The 23,212-nt window shown below is 48.9% G+C and overlaps 1 protein-coding gene across 1 annotated transcript in view; it reads right to left on the reverse strand.

Annotated features, from left to right (window-relative positions):
- The window catches only part of LOC138497282 (dynein axonemal heavy chain 5-like), a 1,499,851-nt gene that overhangs the window by 1,123,051 nt on the left and 353,588 nt on the right, over positions 1 to 23,212 (reverse strand). The gene's annotated exons all lie outside the window — the stretch shown is intronic.

The raw sequence follows: 23,212 nt of genomic DNA on the forward strand, positions 1-23,212 counted from the left end.
GGCTTTTAACACCATACTTCATGCTGAAAAAACCTTTTTACAAGGGCGTCCTAACGCTTATCGTCCCTATCTGGAGGGATGATAGGATAAACTGCAGCCTTGGATGTGGAAGTAGCAGCCTGTACCACTAAGCTTTCTGGAGTAGGGTGCTTAAGAAAAAGAAATATCAGGGTCCATGGAAGAAGGTTTGTCTTTTTTAACCATCTCCTTATTTACTACATAAGTGGTGTCTGTTTTTTTTTTCTCCAGAGTTCGATGAGTGGATTCTGTAGTGCTGTATGAAAAGGCAGCACAGGTTCCTTAGGAGGGCCCTTATCTAGGAGGCTTGTAAGGTAATCTCAGGTAATGTCCTTTGCAGGACGACCCCCTTCCAAATACTCTATGACCCTGTTCATTACAGTCCGATATGCTGTGTTTGGGTGAGAATGTACATCTGGAGTGTCAAACGCAATTTCAGGAGAAGTATCAAGACCACTAGCATCTTTTAGGAATGAGACTAGTTCTTCCAACTGTGATTCCTTCAAAATTAATTCTTCTGGGACATTAGGAGTCCCAAAACATTCATACCCAAAGGTAACAACGTTTTACTCTTCTACTTCTTCCTCTTCGAAAATGGAAAGGAAGGATTTAAAGATATCAGTCTTAGATTGCGTTTTAACACAGAGGTCGACAGCAACGGTCCTTTAGACTTTGTCGATTCCTTCGAAGAGGATGGCATTGCAGCTTTTTGCTTTGATGCCGACTTGGACGTCGATGGTGTCGACACCACTCGAGTAGGCCTTTTGACTCAGGTTTTTAGGCGCTTGGGTCAAGGCCTTAACTGATTCCCTGCCAGTCTTGGAAGACACAGTGGAATCTACAACCTTCTGAGACTCAGTGGAAGCCGCCTTTAAGTACACCTCCAACATTCTCTAAAAGTTCCCAATCCGATGCCGAGATGGTCTTCTTGGAGAAACGTCGCTGATGCCTGTCAGGCGTGTAGTCAGATGATGAACAATGGTGCAGTTTTGTACTCTGCTTTTCTTTTTTATGACAAACAGGAAGAATTAAGTAAATCACTCCTGGATCTAGATCTCTTGGTGTTTAGATCTTTCTTGGGCCTTTCAGGAGATTTGTCTCCTACCGAAATTCTTTCGGAGGATTTTGATAACGACTGACTTAAGATGAGCTTCAATCTTCTCTCCTTCAAGTCCTTACTGGTCATCAACTGGCAGGAGCCACACTCAATGACATTGTGCGCTTCGACTACACACCAGAGACAAATCCTGTGTGGATCACCGAACAACATCTTCGAATCACAGTCCGCACATCTCTTGAAGCCTGTTTTCAGTGTGCACATTGTGACAGAGCCACCAAAATATCTGTACGTACGTTGAAGTAAAGATTTTCGCCGAGTAGTTCCGGGAGAGTGCTGGGCATGTGGAAATTGGAACTGAGGTGCTATATAGATTATTATCGACATGTCAGGTCACGGTAATGCTAACCGTCAAGGAACATTGACGCTGATGACACACAGCACCCCCTGCTGTCAAAATGTTTATCCGAGACTGCAAAGCAGGATATGAATATACAAATATTTCTAAGATGAGGAATCCATGAGAGGTCACAATCCATTAGAAACGTATGTGTTAATAATATGATGTATTATTTGAAGAGCCTGGACTGGTTATCCAAAATAACACCAGGTGGCAGACATGAAAAAATTACCTTCATGGGGATTCAGGTTCTCTTAGTCCATGCTCTACCTACTTCACAACTGGTGGACATGCCTGCATCCGCAGGCATGTTGGAAAAGTGGACAGAAAAAGATAGCTGCCCCTTTAAGAACTTGAGTTGGGAAGACATTATGCGTGCATCCCTCCACACGCCAGCCCCACCCCTCGCCTCTATGTCACCAACTACCCACACCCAGTTCCCGATTTCACCTACATGCGGTTGTAATGAAGTATATGCTTGAATGCGGATGGCTGGGTGGGTTTTGTGAAGGAGGGAGAGCATGGACCAAGAGAACCTGAATCACCACAGAGGTACTTTTTTCATTTCTCTTACGTCCTGCTCTCCCTCCTTCCCAACTGTTTGGGATCAAACTACAAAGCCTTAATATGAGTAAGGGTGGAGGAGACAACATATACATGATTCTAGCAAACAGGTTGTGGAGCACCACTTGTCGTAATTTGGCATCTTTCCTGGAGGGTACATGCATAGTGTAGTATTTGGACTCATTCCACAAGAGGCAAGGCAGCATCAGTAGCCTTTATTAGGAATATCCCCATCACAGAAATGTGTAGGGCTGCTATTTGGGCTACTTCACTTGCTTTTTGCAAAGTCCATTTCACAGCGTAAGCCTTTGTGATACAAAAAACAACCTACCTGGCAATAGAAGCTTTGGCAGCCATATTACCAGGGGAAAGACCACCATAAGTAATAAAAAGCTGGTCTGATTTCCTGAATGGTTTAGTTCTCTCTAAATGGAATTTGAGTGTTTGATACTGCCACATTATGTAATATTCCCTCAGCCGCCAAAGCATGCGGTCTGCGATGAAAAATTGGAAGGAAGATCAAGAGATTGAGGTGGAAATATGAATCCACTTTAGGTAAAAAAAACACGAAAAGTACTCTATGAAGGACTACCTCATGCTTGTGAAAAATTAAATAAGGTTAGTTTAATGACAGAGCCTGGAGCTCTCCAATCCTCCTAGATGATGTAAGGGCGACCAAAAATACTGTCTTCCATGTCAAGAGATCTAAATCGCAAGATGCCATTGGTTCGAAAGGCTTGTGCATTAGAGGTGAAAGGATTATATTCAGATCCCACTGAGGTGGCATCTCGCGAAAAGGTGGATGCAAACATAGAAGGCCTTTAAACTGCCTCTGAATAGCCTAATTTGACAGAGAAAAGGATTTGTGCTCTATATTCAAATATGCACCAGTAGCAGACAAATAACACTTGCAAGTATAAACCTTAACTCTTGTAGAAAGCAAATAGGACATGAAAGACAGAACGCCATCAATTGACGGTTTTAGCGGGTTCAGACAGCAGTTTAGTGTCAATGGCAGAAACGCAACCATTTGCTCCAATATTGCTTTCTTGTTGAAGCTTTCCTGGAAGCTGTCATATCTTCGGGAACAAAGCCTTCAAGTTCAGCAATTGAGGGGAGGCTGAAGCACCTGCCACTTCTGTTGAGTCAGAAGATCTTCAGAGTTAGGTAGATCCAACTTCGAGGCCCCTGCTAGTTCCAGCAGATCTGGAAACCAAATCTGGCGTGGCCAGAACCGGGCTGCAATAATCATCTGATTCTGAGACAACCTGAACTTCAATAACGTCTTTTGAATCAAGGGAAGTGGCGGGAACGCATAGTGTTTTGTTCGACCAGTCCAGCTGAAAGGCGTCTCTCAAAGAATGAAGAGTCACACCCTCCCCAAAGCAAACCAAGCACAAAGAATACTGCACTTTGTGGCAAAGAGGCCCACTGCTGCATGACACCACTTCACAACTGACATTTTCAGTTCTCACTCAGATGGAGCAGATTCTAGCCTGCTGAGCTTGTCCGCTAAAACCTTCTTTTCCTCCAGATGGGACGCCAACAGGAAAATACCATACTTTCTCTGAGGGGAGACACAGAGGAAGAGAACGAGTTTCCTTCTGTTCGTTGAAATAAAACATTGCAGTGGTATTGTCCATAAATACTTTGACTACCTTTCCCTGAAGGGAGGGAAGAAAGGATTTTAGAGCATAACAAATACATTGCTCTTAGTTCTAAGACATTTATGTGATCTCTCTTTTCTTGTAATGACCAAAGACCATGAAACGTCAGATCTCGACATTGGGCTCCCGACCCCTACTCTGAGGAGTCTGATGTTGTTCAGCAGGTTCTCTAGATTGTTCCACCATATCAGGGAATCTTGAATGTAACTCAGGATTGGAATTTTCATATCCTGAGAATCCAATAGCTGGTTGCAGTTGCTGGCAAGATACCACTGATTAGTCCTCATTCGATGCCTTGAGCAGGGGACTAGGTTGATGCAAGAAGCCATCAGCCCCAAAAGCCTTTGGAACCACCAGACCAAAGGAACTTAGTGTATACTGAACCCTGAGACCACCTGCTGAATTGCAGACACCCTTTCTGATGGTGGTAAGGCCTTTTCTAGAGTAGTATCCAGTACCGCTCCCAGAAACGGAATCCTTTGAGAAGGAATGAGTTTTCACTTTGCCGCGTTTACTGAAAAGCCTAAATCATAAAGCGTGTCCTATTTCAGTAGCATTTTCTGTAACAATTCCTCTGTAGATGGTGCTTTCGAATTCCAATCTTTCAGGTACAGGTAAAGATGCACCATATTCAACTAAAGGTGAGCTGCAACATCCCCCAAGGCTTTGGTGAAGAGCGTGGGGGCTGAATTGACCCCGAACGGTGGGCAAGTGTACTGGTAATGAGACTTCCCCATTATGAGCCTCATATACTGGCGGTGTTCCTCATATATGGGAATATTAATGTAAGCATCTTTAAGGTGTATGGATGCCATCCATTTGTTGTGCCGGAGAGCCGCAATAATTTCAGGAAAGTCCCCACCAGCAGAAATTAGTTCAGATCGGAAAGATCCAGAATTGGACAAATTCCACCTGGCTTTTGCAATTATAAAATAACGAGTGTAACCCCCCCCCCCCCAACCCAATTCTTCTGTAACCAATTATATTGCTCCCAAAAAGAGAAGTTGTTGAATCACTCTTAAAAGTTCTGGAGATGATTTTGGGAAATTTGGAGGAGAAAATGGAAGTGTAGCAGGAAGGGACAGGGAGTAACCGTGGCAAATTATTTTTAAAACTCATTCCTTCTGAGTGATGTTTTCCCATTGATGAAGGAACTCTAAATCATTCCTGTTACTGGGGATGGATGCTCCTTGATCGTAATCGGAGCAGCTAGAACGTACATCCCCATATGGAAGTCAAACAAACTTCTTTTGTTCTTGAGAAGTGGTATAAGATGGAGTAACCCCTGACTTTCAACTTTGGCCTGTATCTCCTCTTCTTAACCATGGAATATGAGGATTTAGTGGTCGCAGATTAACCATTATTTCCTTGAGCACGCAGCTTAAAAGATTTTAAAAACCTGATGCTACGCTGTTTTACTGAGATGGAACCGAGTGATTTAGCTGCAGTAATGCTTGCTTTGCATTTCTGAAGAACTTCATCAGTGCAAGGGTCAAACAGCATTTTACCATCAAAAGGAAGGTCTAAAACCTTGTCCTGACTATCTTGATGTAGGGACGTGACTGCCAAATAAGCATGTTCATGCATGCAAACAGTGCTCATAATTGCCCTTGCATGATGTCTGTTAAATCTTCTGTTAAATCTTCAATAACCTGAAGTTGGTGAATGGCTGCCTCTCTCCCTTTTGAGACCCAGAAAGAGAATTCATCTGCCACCCCCTGAGGAAACATTTCTGTGAAGTGATCCAGATTTTCCCAATTTAAAATATTAAAACCTACTAAAATCCTTGCCGTGTTGACCTGTCTGAGTTGGAGAGAAGCAGTGGCATAACAATCTCCTGGAAAAGCTGGCCATCTCCAAGCTTACACTCCCCACTGAATCTGTTAGTTGTCTTCATGACCATCCGTCTGCCTTCAGAGCAGTCAGAAGCATGGAAACTGCTCTCTTGAACACCCGCGAAGATCTGCTCACTAATCTCGATTCTAGCATTCCATCTGTCCTCCTCCTCCTGGATCTTTCCTCTGCTTTCGACACGGTCAATCATGCCATCCTGATCAATAGTCTCCGTGAGAACCTGGGCATCACGGATCAGGCCCTGGCTTGGTTGACCTCCTTCCTCCTGAACCAACCCTCCCAGGTCCAACTTGGGTCCTTTCTCTTCACCACCTCTCTCTCTTCATGTAGTGTTCCCCAGGGTTCTAACCTCTCACCCTGGCTCTTCAATGTCTATGTGGCCCCTTTGGAACACCTTATCTCTACCTTCTCCTCTAACTTTTAGTGTTATGCAAGGACACTCGGCTCTCCTTCAGACTACCCTCATCATTCTCTCTTCCCCTCTCGCGCTCATTCCTGACCGTCTATCCGCGAGAGTGGTGCACCTCCAACAAGCTCTGCCTTAATGCCAGTAAGACTGAGATCCTTCTCATTGGGACCACAGCTCCCGCTTTCCCTCTCCCACTCTGACTGCCCTCCTCTTCACCTTCCGATGAGGCTAAAAACCTTCATGTCATCTTCCGCTCTCTCCTTCTCTCCTCACATCACAGATATTGCCAAGAAGGCCGACTACTTGCTGCACCTCCTCAGTGGTATTCTTCCTTTCCTCACTTTCCTCCAGAAGCTCAATGTCTCCAGAACCCTGGTTCTCTCTAAGCTGTACTACTGCAACAGCCTCTTTCTCAATCTGCCTTCCTCTACTCTCTGCCCTCTGCAACAAATCCAGAACAGGACTGAGACACTTGTCCTTGGCCTCAAGAGTATCTCTCCAGCCCTGAAATCTCTCCACTGGCTCCCGGTGGCTGCAAGGATCAAGTTCAAGACCCTATGCATCGTACACAAGGCTTTCTGGCCCACACTACAGATATGCAGTGATTTAAACAAATAGAAAATAAACATTAATATCTAAACATTTATAACGAAAAAAAATACATAATTATTTTAAATATATACATGGGGTGGGGTAAGGGGTTAAAAGGGTTGAGGTGGGATTATAAATGAAGGGAAGCGGGGGATTGGAGGGGGGCACCCCCAAGTAATTCTTTTTTTTTTTAAAAGGTACTTTTTTCGTCATAAATGTTTACATATAAATGTTATTTGTTATTTTCTATTCATTAAAATCTCATGTAAGCTGCACTACATCCAACTCTCTTCCTAAACACCCTCCTTTTCAAGCCCTTTGTTCGGTCAACTCCAACTCTGGGGTCAGACACTTCTCTAGGCAGAGAGTAGGGGGTAGATCTCTCTCCTCTGTAGGTAACCTCCCTCTGGAATGGCTTCCCTGCCCCTCTCAAACTTGAGGCAGACCACGTGAAGTTCCGGAAGCAGCGCAAGACCTCTTTCTTTTTCTCTTTTTCGCTCCCGCTCTCCTCTGCTGACCAACCTGTATGCTGTGCTGACTGGCTGCCTGGCTACCAACAGTCTCTCACGGGTACCAGGCGCCCCTTGACCAGTAACCCCTGGGCTGCCTCCAGGCCTACAGCATACTTAGGGGCTTTATCTGTAACCCTACATTCCCCTGCCTCCTTGCTCTTGCCCAGAGCTACGCTGCCCTTGCTGCACTTACTCAGAGCATTGCGGCCCTGATTGCACACACCCCCATTTCCTCCCCTGACACTTCCCCATCCCCCTGCAATTTGCACCTCACACTTGTAGGATGTCAAAGACTCAAGGCCTAGAAAGATCATTTTTGTCCTCCCTCTGTCTTCCCACGCTTGACTTGTCGCACCTAGAAACACTTGTGTACAGGCGCATTGTGAATTAATCACATCATAGGACTCCTTACACTGCACCTCCAAGGCTTTAGAATTTTAATCCAATACAGTAGAAGTAGAAGGTACAGAACCTTCCCCCTTAGTACTCAAAGCTACTGAAACCACAGCAGATTGTGCAGGAATTACTAGCACAAAAGGTTCCTTCTTAGGTACTTTATATTTAGCATTCAAAGCTTTAGAAATATGAGGATCAGAGTGGGGTTTACCCAAAGAGTCAAGACCTGTTCCATAACAGACAGCTGCATAGGCAGAGGAGACTTCATCTGTTGAGAAGGCAGTTTATGAAACAAACCTTGCAGTCTCAGGCTTGTCTTTTGGCGTAATTTCTAAGGCCTGCATGGCCTTTGTCACAATGTCATGGACATTTTTTGTAGGGGAAACAGAAGTGTCTTCATTTGACTTTGTATCTGTGTCCTCCGACACCATTTATTTCTTGTTAGGAGGGCAGTGCCATCTCCTTCAAATGAAACTGGTGTTGGCAATGGAACTGGCTCTTAGGGATCCGCCTCTTGAGCAGGTTCAGGAGACCCCATTTTTTCCTCAATGCGTTGGGCTAAAGCCTCCAGAAAGGGCTCAGACAACAGTCTTTAGGACCGTGTTAGTAATATCATTAGCCATATCTGATGGTTTTGCTTTGGGTTTCTTCTAGTCTCAAAGGAAAAGTTGAAGAGTCAATCCTGAATGATCGTTGAGCAGGATTGTAAAGGTTGAACACAACAGGTCTGGGTACCTGCATATTTGTCAAGACCAGATGTGGAGCAAAATGAGCCCTTGGATCCTGAACAGGTTCTGCCAAAATCGCCTCAGTGTCAGGCACAAATTGGAGAAAAACCTCGAGTTGCAGGCCTCACTGGAGTATAAACGAATTCTTCGGGTGTCACTGTGTAATATGTTGACGAATCAAAATCCTCAGAGTCCGAAATCAGGCTAATATGCTCTTTCTGACTCTTCGGTACCGATGCCGAAATTGCGCATCTGTCTTTAGAAGATTTGATTGTTTTGTGCCTCTTTGGAAAGGTCGGGTACAAGAAGATTTATTCCCCTTAATCAAGCTTTTCTCATCTTCTTCGGTACTAAGGAACCCAAAGATTCAAATGCGGTAGTCAACCTGGGTATTGGTGAGACACTGGGAAAACAGCTGGAACTGAATCAACCCTGTAGGCTTTAGGCTTTTTTTGGCTAATCTTGCCAGTACAGATGATTTCCGAGGCAGACTAGCCAGTAACGTAGTGAGTTTGTCATGGGTGAACAAATCACCTGGTACCTGCATCTTTTCAGATCCTTTCCCACCTGGAGGTGCTAACATTTTCCCATCCAGAGGTATTTGCAGGTGTAAGCACCTGGGGCTTCCCCCTAAACAGTCCTGTGAAGAACCTGGAGAACTGAGGTGGCGGTCTTCCCCTAGATACCAAGGGCTGGTGACGTCGGCCTCCTTCTTGGTCCTTACAAAGTCTTCGTTCATCAACAGTACTGGCCCCAGCTATGACATGTAAAGAAGACTACTACGCAAAGACCTTTGGTGAATTTCACAGCAGAAGAGACACAAACTGACCACCGAGTGATACCCAAGCACCGGAAGCAGGTGTAATAAAAAGGCAAGTTCAGTGCGGTATGCAGGAACACACTTTGCTGCAAGAGTAGCACTATAAAAGGGGAGAGGGGCTCTTTCTGATATGTGTGAAATTAAAAGCTTAATAAAAACAAATCCATAATCCTGGGGCTTAATCAAACTTAGTGGTAGAATGAAGCATTGTAAATAGGCCTCACAAGCTTGCCTCTGCTTTAAACGTGTGCAAACATTTTGTTTGCTGCAAAGGCTGCTGCAGCTGGTTTACTAGTACAGAGCATGCAATTCCAGGCCAAGCATTAAGAGAAGCACACAGAGGTTATTTTTTTAAGTTAACTTATTAGAGCTCACACGGTCTGCCAGTGAAAGGAATCATTTTGTAATTCAAAATCTTTTATGAAATTCGATTTTCTAGTGAAGCCGGCAAGACCCCCAGCAGTTTCAAATCACCCACGGACCATTTTCCATGGTAAGAGGGTTAGAGTGTTCCCAATATGTAACAATTATTCAGTATGTTCATGGTTCTTATGGTGTCATGGTGGGTAGCCGTTCCCATGAGAGTCAGTAAGAGACGATCTGGGCAGAATAATAAAGTTCTGCTAGTCGTCTCAAATGTTTTAATCACATAATTTTGTGTTGGGGGAATTGGGGGTGGATTGTGACATCACATCTCTGCAATTGAGGGTGGTGTGGGAAGGTTCATGGACCCAATGATCAGTCGCAATGTAGATATCCCTGTATGGGTGCAAAATGTGAGGTCTAATAATATTTGTGTGGGGACATTTTTTCTATGTCGTATGATCGCAAATGCTAATTATTTTGCTTTCTATAAAAGTTTTCATTCTGAGGGTGGTTCTTTGACAACTCCTTTTCATGCAGTTCTGTTCTGCGTTCTGTTTGAATTTGCTGTCCCAGCTGCGTCTGGGGCCCTGAATAAAATTGTGTTACTTGTTGCACCAGTGTACACTCCTTTTTGACCACTTTTGTAATTTTTTGGTGAGTTCTAAGAGGCGACCCCCGACACACAGGCATGATGTGGATCAGCTGCTGAGAATTGCTTCCTTCAATGGATTAATTGCTTGAATCCCGTAGTAAATGGCATACGTCAGAGGGAGGCACCACAATGAATAAAAAAGAAAATTAGACCAACATTGCATGAAAAATGGGAGGTAGAGCCAGTGTAAAGTCTAGAAAAAAACAAAGTGGGGGACTAACATATGCTATGGAGTGTGATGTCACCAGAAATTAGCAAATCAAGGTGACATATGCAAATTTCATTCAACTGGCTTTCCATAGCCATACAATTTGCACAGGATAAATGGCATTTGCCTTTCATAAACACAACACCCACCAAAACGAAGAGAATATTTTCTTCCATAGTGTTTGAACATGTTAAAAGGTGTGTATGTTTTAAACTCCAAGAATCAATGCCAATATTTTCCCTGGAACACGGCGTCACGAAATATGTCATTTCAACTTTAGTTGTATTTTTCATCAGGTTATAAGGTGCAGTGGTGCCTGGCTTGTGAACCTGGCGACTGCGGTTTGAATCCCCAGATCGGTATAAATTCAAAGACAGTCAAATGTTTTCATTTTACACATGACCTCTAAAATACCTAGGGGGGGATTGCGTCAGACCATGCATACCCTCGACTTGAACCCTGTGTACAGCTAAAAGGTAACGCCCCAGAAAAGGGATGTCACAAGCACAGCAAATTCCGACCTGCCCAGTATCTGGAAAAGAAAGGAACTGGGTTTGGGTAATTTGTGATGTAAGGGTGAGAGGTGGGGCTGGCGCGTGGCAAGTAGAAATGCAAGTGTGATGTAGTTTCATCAACTCAAAGGGGCAGCTATCTTTCAGTGAGCTTTTTCCGACCCGCCTGGAGATGCAGGAATACCCAGCTTGTTGGGAAGGAGGGAGAGCTTGACGTAAGAGAAGGTTTAAGTCACTGACCTGTAACTATTGTTCTCAAGCATGGGTCTGGCATGGATTCACATGCTCATGAATATTCCTCGTCGTCAGGCTGGGAATCCTCAGTAAAAGAAAAAACAGTTTCACTTTCAAACTGGTTTTCTCCTCTAACCAATCTCTGTCCTCTGGTTCATACTGCCTACATCCAATGACAGTCCTCTCCCTAAGCAACGCATCTGGCTGCCATTTTCAGATTTGGTAGCATGTAAAGAGGCAGCATGACCAAGAAGAGCCCAAGAGGGGCCGGAGGGAGGGTTTGCATGTGAATCCATGCCAGGCCCATGCTGGATAACAGTAGTTACAGGTAAATTATTTAAACCTTCTCCAGCATGGGGTCTGACAGGGCTTCACATGCTCATGAATAACAAATAGACAGCAGAACAACATCACACAACCATGGGAGGTAGAAATGCTCAACAGAAGCAATTAACTCTTACCTCTGGAAAAGACTCACCTGAAGCGAAATTAAGTGTTACTCACCAAAGTGACTAACATACTCATAGTCCATAGTTCCCTTTCCTCCATCCTGTATGGGCATCCCTAGCAAGTAGGGCTGTACCGAACTTCGGCTTCGAGTCCCTATTCTGCCGAAGTTCGGCTGAAATACAGCTATCCGGCTTCGGCAGAATAGTTTCTGTTTAGGGACTCGAAGCCGAAGTCCACTTTCTATGATTAGCTGCCCTCTCCCTGTTTGGGAGATGACAGCCAATCATAGAAAGTTTGACTGACAGTGTTCAGGCTGCAGAAGCCAAACAAGCTGTTTGCCTATTGGCTTCTGCAGTCTGACCACAGAGGAACCAGCCTAACGTGTTGAAATAGGAAGCGAGGGAAGGGAACAGTTCTTCCCTTCCCTCGCTTCCTATGCCAACAGACGGATTCCAGCAGATGCCAGCACCCGGACCCAGAGAAATCACCAGGTAAGTGACCCCCCCCCGCCATACCCCCTCATCACGGTGAGGCCGCGGGGGTGCCCTGCACCCCCACGGTCTCACCGCAGTAATTGCATGTATGCTGGTCGGGCCACCGGTGCAAAGCCGGTGGCCCGACATTTATTTTGCATTGGGGGGCCGCTCCTACAGGAGCGGCCCCCCCAGACTCATGAGGCCGCCGGGGCACTTTGCCGACCCCGGCGGCCTCGATTTCGAATGTGCCCCCATCCCCCTCACCACGGTGAGGCCGCGGGGGTGCCCTGCACCCCCGCCGCAGTAATTGCAGGTATGCTGGTCGGGCCACCGGTGCAAAGCCGGTGGTCCGACGTTTATTTTGCATTGGGGGGCCGCTCCTACAGAAGCGGCCCCCCCAGACTCATGAGGCCGCCGGGGCACTTTGCCGACCCCGGCGGCCTCGCTGTGAAATGTGCCCCCCCTCACCCCTTGAGCACGGTGAGGCCGCGGGGCCACAGGGAACCCCCGCGGCCTCACCGCAATAATGTTGTGTTTGTCGGGCCACCGGGCCAAAGCCGGTGGCCCGAGATTGTATTGCATAGGGGGGCCGCGGCCCCCCCCAGAGTTGAGAGGCTGCCGGGGCACTTTGCCGACCCCGGCGGCCTCCATTTCTAATGTGTCCCCCATGCTCCCCCCACCCCCACAGTTGTCCAGCAATGTACTCCCATTGACCCCCACCCCCACTGTTGTCCCGCAATGTTCTCCCATGTTCCCCCACCCCCACTGTTGTCCCGCAATGTTCTCCCATGTTCCCCCACCCCCACATTTGTCCCGCAATGCACTCCCATTTACCCCACCCCTCAATTGTCCCATGATGATCTCCCATGTTCCCGCCCACCCCCACTGTTGTCCCGCAATGTTCTCCCATGTTCCTCCACCCCCACATTTGTCCCGCAATGCACTCCCATTTACCCCCACCCCTCAATTGTCCCATGATGATCTCCCATGTTCCCGCCCACCCCCACTGTTGTCCCGCAATGTTCTCCCATGTTCCCCCACCCCCACATTTGTCCCGCAATGCACTCCCATTTACCCCCACCCCTCAATTGTCCCATGATGATCTCCCATGTTCCCGCCCACCCCCACTGTTGTCCCGCAATGTTCTCCCATGTTCCCCCACCCCCTCCATTGTGCCATGATGTCCCTGCTGGAGCAGCCCCCAGGGTTGCTTTTAGCCTTGCCCTCCATAGAGTTCTGTGTCTGAAATATTTTGAGTGGATCTCAGTCCCACTGGCTGTGATGGGACTTCTGCGTCCCAAAGAGTCTCATAGTTTGTTCCTTTTAGGCCATAGTTTCTTGATCTTATGATCCAGTTGTCCTGGGCCATGTATTTGTTCTTGTAGACTTGTGACAAAATGTGAAGAGTAGAATAATTGTGCATTTTCTTAATCCTGCAACACTTGTCTAGCAGTAACATCATCCTTTTCTTTACTTTAGTTATACCACAGCCCAGAAAAGACACAGCACGTACCAAGGAAGCTCACCCCTGAGACGGACTTACACCACCTTGATGCAGATGCCTGCTTAGTGCCCACAATCCTGGTGAGTACTATGGGGGTTTTACTATTCAGGGGAAGCTTGCGGTGGGAGGTTAACACTCATATGCCTGATTAAATGAAAGACTGCTATATTATGCTTGCTGCCGTCAATGGATGTACATAATGACACCAACTCCTGGCAATTTCAAGTGAGGTTTTTGTCGTTCATATTTTGGTTTTTTACATAGTTATTTTTGATAAAAGGTTTTTTCAAAAACTTTTTTAAAGGGAACCCTGATACCACTTCAGAGCCCAGAGCCATCATGCAGTACTGCCCTGCCAAAAAATTAAGTTTGACTTTTGCTTTACATTTCTTTGTCACCAGTACGAGCTTCTGATTTACCTAAAGGCCCACAAGCAACAGCTAGGAGACGTGCCCAGCAGAAACCCTATCCCTCAGAGCTGCAGAACCCCCTTCGTTGTCGGCATGAGTAGCACCAAGGAGAAAACCAGCCCTGTGTGGGATTACTTTACCATAAAAATGGACGATAACTCCAAGGCAGTGTGTTCTGTGTGCCTTGCAGTTTTGTCTCGTGGATCTGCAAACTCGAGACAGTGCAGCACATCAGCACTGACCAACCATCTGCGGTCCAAACATCACAATGAATATGTCCAATATGAAAGGAAAAAAGAGGCAGTTGTTGGGAGAATCAATAGCAATGTGTCTCCAGCAAAGTGCAAGAGGGCATTGTCACAGCTGTCCATTAAAGATTGTCTGGACAAAAAACAAGCATGGCCTCTGGACAGCCCTTCCGCAGATGCAGTGCATCGCAGTATTGGCGAAATGATAGCGCTAGACTTGCAACCATTTTCTGTTGTTGAGGATGTCGGTTTTGTGCGTTTACTCCATAAATTGGAGCCTAGGTACAAGGTTCCATCACGTAAATATTTTTCAACGCGCATCATCCCCGACCTGTATGAGAAAGTGAGCCAGTTTATTGCTTCAGAGGTTCAGAGGGCTGAGAAAATTGCATTTACTGTGGAAATTTGGACATCTGATAACACTGTGAAATCTTTTATGAGCTTAACAGGGCATTGGCTGGCCAGCAACATGAAAAGGCATGGAGTTTTGTTGCAGTGCGAGGCTTTTGGTGGAAGCCATACTGGTGCCAAAATAGGATTAGCATTTCAAGAAATGCTAGAAAGGTGGCAAATTAGCCATTCCAAAGTGCACGTCATTCTTCGGGATAATGCCGCTAACATGTGCAAGGCCTTCAGAGAAGCAGACCTAGCTAGTGTGGGGTGTTTTGCTCACACCCTACAGCTTTGCATCCATGATGGCCTTTTTGTGCAAAGATCTGTGTCAGACATGATGGCACATGCAAGGAAACTTGTAGGCCACTTCAAACATTCTAGTTCGGCCACGTCCCGCCTGCACGCACTGCAAAAAGATCTAGGGCTGCCTGAATTGCAATTGATTCAAGATGTATCTACACGGTGGAACTCGTCCTTTTTGATGCTGGGGCGACTGGTGGGGCAGAGGCGGCCAGTAAGTTTGTACTGTGCGGAGGACGATAAAGTGTCAAATCTTTCTGCCTGCCAGTGGCTTTTGGCAGAAAATGTTTTATCTTTGTTGGCACCCTTTGCAGAGCTCACAAAGGAGATTTGCTCTCATGCATCAAGCATCTCCTTGGTTGTTCCTGCTGTGAAAGCTTTAAGGGCCTACCTGAGCTCTGGCGAGGTTAGGGACACTGGTGTGAAGCTAGTGAAAGCAGAGTTATTGAAGGCTGTAGAGGCAAGATTCAAAGACATTGAGGCTATATCTATCTACTGTGTGGCAACAGGCATCGATCCGCGGTTCAAATTAACATTTTTCAGCAATGACGTTGTGGCCAACAATGTGAAATGTTCTATGCACTCTACTGCCTTAGCCCTCTGCGAGCAGTCCTCCCCTCCTGAGGGGCAACCTGCAGACCCTGACCCACAAGAGGATGAGCCACCACCCAAGAAGAGCGTTCCACCATGTGGCATATGGGCATTCTGGGACAGTGTTGTTGAGCAGTCCACGGCTGGTGTGAGTCAGTCCATAAATTCCCTGGACACTGAGCTCACTGTCTTTTTGAGAGAGCCGCTGCTCCCTAAAACTGCAAACCCGCTGGAGTGGTGGGACATGAACAGTGTTCGGTTTCCAGGGTTGGCAAAAGTTGCGCGTGTGTACTTGGCACCTCCTCCTACCAGTGTGGACAGCGAGAGAGTGTTCAGTTCAGCTGGAGATATTTATTCCGAACACAGAAGCAGCCTCTTAGCTGAAAATGTTGAAAGGCTTGTTTTCCTAAAATACAACCTTCCCCTTACAGGTTACTCTTACTAAGAGTGAGGGCTTTTCCCGTAACTTTTGTATTTTTTCTTTGTCTTTTCTCATAAGCTTACAGAGATGTGTCCAATTAATAAATATGTACCCATGCAATAGAATGCCTCCTTAGTTTATTCATTGAAATGCTGATTTTTTTATGCCCTAGAATATGTTTGCCTAAAAAAAAAAAACTATTCGGCTCACTATTCGGCTCCGGCCGAATAGTTGACAAACTATTCGGTATCCGGCCGAATACTAAATATGCTATTCGGTACAGCCCTACTAGCAAGGGACGGGAACGGATACTCTTTTCCAATGGAAAAGGAAATTTCACCTTTAAATTTACAGGCGGAGCCCCAGGAGCACAGGCTCCCTTAACCCCGCCCTCCGGCACAACACCTCAGTCCCCCACGCGTCGGCTGTATTAAAGTCTAACCTTACTGGTCTTATTATAGAGGGGGATGAATGGTTGGACTTATGGAGGAAGGAACACGTTACTTACCTGTAACTGTTGTCTCCAGCATGTGTCTGGCATGGATTCACATGCTCATGAATATTCCCCGTCGTCAGGCTGGGAATCCTCGGTAAAGAAAAAATCAGTTTCAGTTCCGTTTCTGAACTGCCTTTTTCCTTATAACCAATCACTGGTCTCTGGGTCATACTGCCCCCAGCCAATGACTGCCCTCTACCTAAGCCCCTCCCCAGGCAGCCATCTTCAGATTTGGTAGCACATAAAGTGGCAGTAGGACCAAGAGAAGAGCCACAGAGGGGTAGGCGGGAGGGTTTGCATGTGAATCCATGCAGACCCATGCTGAGGAACAATAGTTATAGGTAAGTAACTTGTTCCTTCTCCAGCATGGGGGTCTGGCATGGATTCACATGCTCATGTATAAAAGAATACATAGCAGCACACACATGCACAACCACGGGAGGTGGCAAGGCTCAACATCAAGCATTTCAACATCTCAACATCTTACCTCCTCACCAGGCTCACCTTCAAGCGAACAGGTTGCGCAGCACTTCTTGGCCGACTCTGGACTCCTCCCTGGAATCCCGGTCGACGCAGTAGAATTTCGTGAAGGTGTGCATCGACCTCCACGTAGCAGCCCTGCAGATGTCCAACAGGGGCACACCAGACAGGAACGCTGTAGTTGCAGAGATCGCTGTGGTCCAGTGGGCTCTCAGACAGCCAGGCAACGGTCGGTTTGCCAACCAGTGACAATGGGTGATGCAGCCGGAAAGCCACCTGGAAATGGAAGCCTTGGAGAGGGCCTTCCCTTGGTTCACAGGGCCAAAATTCACAAAAAGCTGTGATGTCTTCCGAAAACTCTTCGTGCGGTCCACGTAGAACTTCAGCGCTCTAGCCACATCCAGCGAGTGCAAAGTCTGCTCAGCCGGCGACGAAGGAGACGGGAAGTAAACAGGTAACACCAAAGGCTTGTTGAGATGGAAATCTGATGGCACCTTGGGCATGAAGGAGGGGTGCGTCCTCAGCACAACCCTCACTGCGTGGAAAGTCAAGTACGGAGGCTTACAGGAGAGGGCCTGGATCTCTCCCACTCGTCGTGAGGAGGTGATGGCCACCAGGAACGCCGTCTTCCACGATAGGAATTTCAGAGGTGCCGAATGCAGAGGCTTGAACGGAGGACCCATGAGCCTAGTCATTGAGCTCCCATGCCGGGGCCGGAGCCTTCACCAGCGGGAATGAGCGGAAAAGTCTTTTCATTAACTCCTTAACCAGGCGATGTGACCACAGCGACGATCGCCCCGGAGTTCTGGAGTAGCGGGAGATAGCCGCCAGATGGATCTTGATAGAAGCGTGTGCCAGCCCCGCCTTGGCCAGCAACAGCAAGTATGGCAGCACTTGAGGGTACGTAATCCGTAGAGGGTTTTATCTTCTGTGCACGGCACCAAATGGTGACCCTCTTCCCATTATGTCCGTGGCACTTTAGAGTCGAAGAAGCCCTGGCCTTGGCAAGCACCTCCTTGCAGTCAGCCGGAATCTCGTATCCTCCAAACTCTAGCGCTGCAGGAGCCAGCCCTGCAGGTTCAGCGACCCTGTGTCGTGGAACAGAATCTCGCCTCCTTCCCGGGGGAGAAGATCTGCGTGCATCAGAAGCTTGACTGGAGGGGACGCTGATATGTCCAGAAGGTGCAGGTACCAAATCTGCCTCGGCCACGCCGGTGCGACGAGGATCATCCTGCACCGGGACCGTCTGAGTTGACTGATGAGTCGCAGAAGCAACGGCGGCTGTGGGAATGCATAGAGAAACAGGCCGTCCCAGGGGAATGAAAACGCATCCCCCATGCTCCTCGGCTGGGGAAACAAGCTGGCGAACCTCTGGCATTTGGTATTCGTCGCTGTCACAAACAGATCGATCTGGGGATTGCCCCATCGTTGAAACAGCAGGTCCACTTGATCCTGCCGAAGCTCACACTCGTGGCAAGAGTGCAGCTCCCCGCTGAGTGAGTCGGCGACAGTGTTCTTCACTCCTGCCAGATGAAAGGGTACCAAGAGAATCCTTTGGGCGACGGCCCAGTGCCATCGGTCCTGCGCTTACTTGGAGCGAGCTGGGGATCTGGTGCCCCCCTGCTTCTAAATGTAGAACATTGTTGTGGTGTTGTCGTTGAAGACCTGCACCACCTTGCCATTGAGGGACAGAAGGAATGACTTGAGGGCCCAAAACACGTCACGGAGCTCCAGGACGTTGATGTGCAACAACTTCTCCTCTGGGAGCCAAAGGCCTCTTGTGTGGAGATTCCGGATGTATGCACCCCATCCCTCCAGGGAGGTGTCCGTTGTCATAGTCTCCTGATGCGCTGGGGTCTGAAAGTCTGTCCGAGCCGCTAGATGTGCGCGGAAACCCCACCATCGAATCGCTCAACGGAATGTCTCGTTGAGAGCGATCTTGTCCTCAAAGCTTCCCGTCACTTGCCTCCAACGGGCGTCGAGGAACTCCTGCCGCGGCCGCATCCGCAGTCTGCACAGCCAAACGACGTAGATGCAGGACGACATCATGCCGAGCAGGGATTTGAAGGACCTCACCCTGGCAACCTTCATGTCAGCTGCCGTTGTACCTTGCCCAGGATGGCCTTTATCCTGTCCTCTGACGGTGCAGCCAGGCGCGCCACTGTGTTGAGTCTGGCTCCCAGGAACTGAGCGTCCCGAGACGGCTCCAAGCAGGAATTTGCATAGTTTATCGAGAACCCCAGTTACGTGAGCAGGCGGACGGTCCTCGCTGTGTGTCCGGCGGCGAGTTCCTTTGACTTCGGCTCGGATGAGCCAATCGTCCAGATAGGGGTAGACGTGGATCCCCTGCAGGCGCTGCCATGCCGCCATCGGTGCCAGCCACTTGGTGACTCCAAGCCGAGGGGAGGGCCTTCAATTGGTAGTGCCGCCCTTGGCCCACAAAGCGCAGAAACGCTCCATGGCCTTTGTGAATGGGGATGTGGAAGTAGGCATCCTCCAACTCTAGCAACGACAGGAAGTCGCCTTCCTCCAGCTGTCCCAGCATGTGCTGGAAGGTGACCATCCGGAGCTTCTGGGATTTTATGTATTTGTTGAGGCGGCGAAGATCTAGAATGGGCCACCAGTATTCTTTCGGACGAGGAAGTACCGCGAGTATACTCCAGAGCCCCGGAGCCTCTTTGGGACGAGTTCTATTGCTCCTTTTTTTTTTAGCATTGCTCGCACCTCCAGCAGAAGCTGCGGAATGTGGTTTTGTTTCCTGGCCACAGGTGGGAAACGGGGACACTTCCCTTGGAACCCCAGAGTGTGTCCGCGGGCCAATGGTCAGTGGGGATGGACTTCCAAACGCTGACAAAGTTTGCCAGCCGGCCTCCCACCGGGGTGCTCGGGTGGGGGCCAGACATCATGGCCGGTTCAGTCCTGCTTCGCCGAGGCCTTACCACCTTGGGCCCTTTGGCGATGACGACAATGTCCTCCGGCCTTGCTGCGGCCTCTGTAGGCTTCCTGGGATGAAGAGCGGGCCGCCTGACGGTATGAAGAAGAACTGCCGCTGAATCCTTTGGAGGCACCATGTGACTTGCCTCCTGAGGGCTGAAAGGACGGCTGTCATTGATGGAGCGTGCCCAAGGCACGGGCCGTCTCGGTGTCTGCCTTGATGGCCTGCAGTGACTCGTCCACTGCCTTGCCGAACAAGTTGTCCCTGTCGAAGGGCATGTCCAGTACCCTCGTCTGTACGTCCTGACAGAAGTCGGTGGCCCTAAGCCAACCACGCCGGTGAAGGCAAACGCTGTTGCCCATCTGGCGGAAGCCGGTGTCGGCGATGTTCCGTGGCCAACGTGATGGCGTGGTCCTAAGCCACCTCACCTTCTTGCATGATTTCAAGGGCCTCCACCCTCTTGTCTGGGAGGAAGTCCAGGAGGGGGGCGATTTCAAACCACATCACCCCATCATAGCGGGCCACGACAACGAGAGTGTTGGCCGCCTTAATGGTCATCGCCGCCGACGAGATGACCCGACGTCCCATGGCATCCAGCTTCTTCCCCTCGCCGTCCGACGAGGAAGTGGAAGTCGATGCCGTCGTCGCAGCAGATTTCTTTTTGGCCGCCTCAGAAACCACCGAGTCCGGGGACGGCTGCGCTCTGAGGCACATTGGTGCAGAGTCTGGAACCCGGTACTTCTTCTCGTACCTGTCTCTCTTCGCCGGGGCCGAGGATGGGTTCTTCAGGAGGGCCAGCCCTTCGTCCCAGATGTCGTGCAACAGCGGAACCGAGAGTACGGTCTTCCTCTTGGCCTCTCGTCGCTGATAAAGGACTCCCTCCTTCTTCTGCTCTTCGGGCATAGCTGAAAAAGCTCTGAGGCCCTAGCGATCATGGTGTGAAATGAGTCCATTTCGTCGGGAGGAGAAGCCCGGGGTGAGGGCGACGGGAGATCAGTTCCATCGACGCCGCCGCCATCAATCCCTGTCTCGTCCCTCGGTGGAGGGGATGGAGGTGAAGGATGGCAGGGCAGGGGTGGATGGACCCGCCTCCGCTTGGATGAGGGCTTCCCCGACGGTCCAGGCACCGCAGGATCGTCCGCCGGAGGCAAAGGCATCCTTGTCCTTATTTATGAGCACAGGGTGTATAGGGCAAGTAAGATGTCCTCCGACCTGTCCATCGGTGGTGGCAGCAGTTGCGACGGGAACATCGGCGTGGTGTCCGGTTCCTCGTCGACCTGCCGTTCCTCGTTGGCTCCCTTGTCGCTCTCCACGTAGAACCTGACCTCGACAAACTTCTTGTCGAGAACTGACTTGAGGCCTGAAAGCTCATCCTCGGAGGAGCTATCTGAGTTCAGTAGGACTAACGCGCCCCCCTCACCCTTTTCTCTGCCAAGGGCTTCACTGGGGTCTTTTCGATGGGCAGGAAAGACTATTCCCTCTGGGTGGACAGGGAAACTCTTGGCTTGGAGGTCATGTCCACTGGGGCCGCATCTGCGGTCTTAGCCAGGGACGCTGCCACTACCTCAATCAAAGCCTTAGCCTGGTGAATCTGGGCCTTCACGACCTTATGCGCGTCTGAGGCCTTCACCGTGGAGGAGGGTCACCGCCTCGCTCCCCCTTGGCTGTCTCCATCAGAACCGACCGGGGCTTCTCCCGAAGCTTAAGATGGAAGATGAATCGGTGGAGCTTGAGGCTCGATTTGACCGAAAAATTAAGAGTAAACTCTTAGAAAAAACGCAATACGCAGTAAAAGCTCGAGAGCTAAGCACGAGGACTCCCAACACTTGAACGTGCGGTAAAAATCTGAAGCTGGCTGTCTGAGGAGGGGCTTAGGTAGCGGGCAGTCATTGGCTAGGGGCAGTATGACCCAGAGATCAGTGATTGGTTATTAGGAGAAAGACGGTTCAGAAACGAAACTGAAGCCTGACGACGGGGAATATTCATGAGCATGTGAATCCATGCCAGACCCCCTGCTGGAGAAAGGGGACTATGGACTAGGAGTATGTTAGTCACTCCGGTGAGTAACACTTAATTACTCCTACATCACGTCCCCTTTTCTCCATCTTGTAAAGGCGACAAACTGACAACGCCCTGGGGAGGAGAGCCTGACCTCTTAAGCAAAAAGATTGCGCACCACCGCTTGGCTAAATGCTGCATCAGCCTTCACACTGGTATTCAAGCAGTAGTGCTTGCAAAAGGCCAAAGGCGAGGCCCATGTTGCTGCCCTGCTGATCACCTACCAGGGAACGTGGTGCTGGAACGCGACTGCTGTCGCTTAGCTCTTACTGCATGCATGCACTGTGGCGGATCGTTACGTTGCATCTTGTATGCCTCCCGATTGCTGCCGTCATCCATTGAGCTATGGATGCCTTGGAGGCCTGTTGCCCAGGCCTAGAGCCTCGGAATGTTACAACTAGTGCATCCATCTTACGGATGCCCTTTGTTCTGTCTAAATAGAACTTCAACGGCCTCCTGACATCTAGGCAGTGGAGCATTTTCTCTGCATCTTCTTTGGGGCCCGGGAAGAATAAGCACAATCCCCTCGTTGATATGGAAGGATGAAACCACCTTTGGAAGAAATTTTGGGTGTGTGCAGAGCACGACCTTGTAAAATCTAGTGTATGACTCTGAGGCGACTAATGCCTGGATCTCACTTACTCTGCGAGATTAACTAAGCCTGACCAGAAGGACTGTCTTTAGTGTGACAAACTTAATGTGCGCCATGGCCATGAGCTCAAATGGTTTATGTGCTATAACACTTAGGACTAGATTCAGGTCCTGGATGGGATGAGGAGGCTTGACCTGAGGGTACAGCCTGGTCAGCCCTGTGAGGTGCTTTTTTTTTTACTACAGGATTGGCCAAAGAGAGGATGAGGGGGTCAGAGTTTCTATATGCACTGATGGGGCCAGGTACATTCTACAGGTATCAACCTGGAAGCCAGACCTGGCAATATAGGCTGAAAAGGACAAAACTTGGTTGAGGGTTCATGTCAGTGGGTTCACAGTGTTCCTTAGCCCAAAAGCAGAATCTTGTCCATTTGTTTTTGTACTGCTTGAGTGCATTTTGGATGATCTTCAGATTGTCGGAAAGCAGCTGAATGTTCTGGAGCGTCAGCTGCTCAGGAACCAGCCCGCTAGGGCTAGTCTCTCTGCAGAGGGGGTGTAGCACATTCGCCTCCCCGCTGCGCTGGTAGAGGGCCCTTTGAGGGGGCGTAGAATCTCCAGCTGAAGTGACATCTGCCATAGGTCTGAAAACCAGGGCCACAGCAGCCAGCAAGGTGCCACAAAGATGATCCAGAGTTCTTGGAACTCCTGATCTTGCTCATTACCATGTGCACGAGCAGCGTGGGTGGAAATGCATACTCCCACATCCCGGCCCAGGGTATCTTGAGTGCGTCTCCTAGAGTTGCGTCCCCTTCCTCACTAGGACGCGAACTGCTGGCACATCAGATTGTGAGCGTTCAAAAAGATGTCTGTT

This window comes from Ambystoma mexicanum, chromosome 5q, assembly GCF_040938575.1.
Source record: "Ambystoma mexicanum isolate Mex_15411 chromosome 5q, UKY_AmexF1_1, whole genome shotgun sequence".
NCBI classification, from domain to species: Eukaryota; Metazoa; Chordata; class Amphibia; order Caudata; family Ambystomatidae; genus Ambystoma; species Ambystoma mexicanum.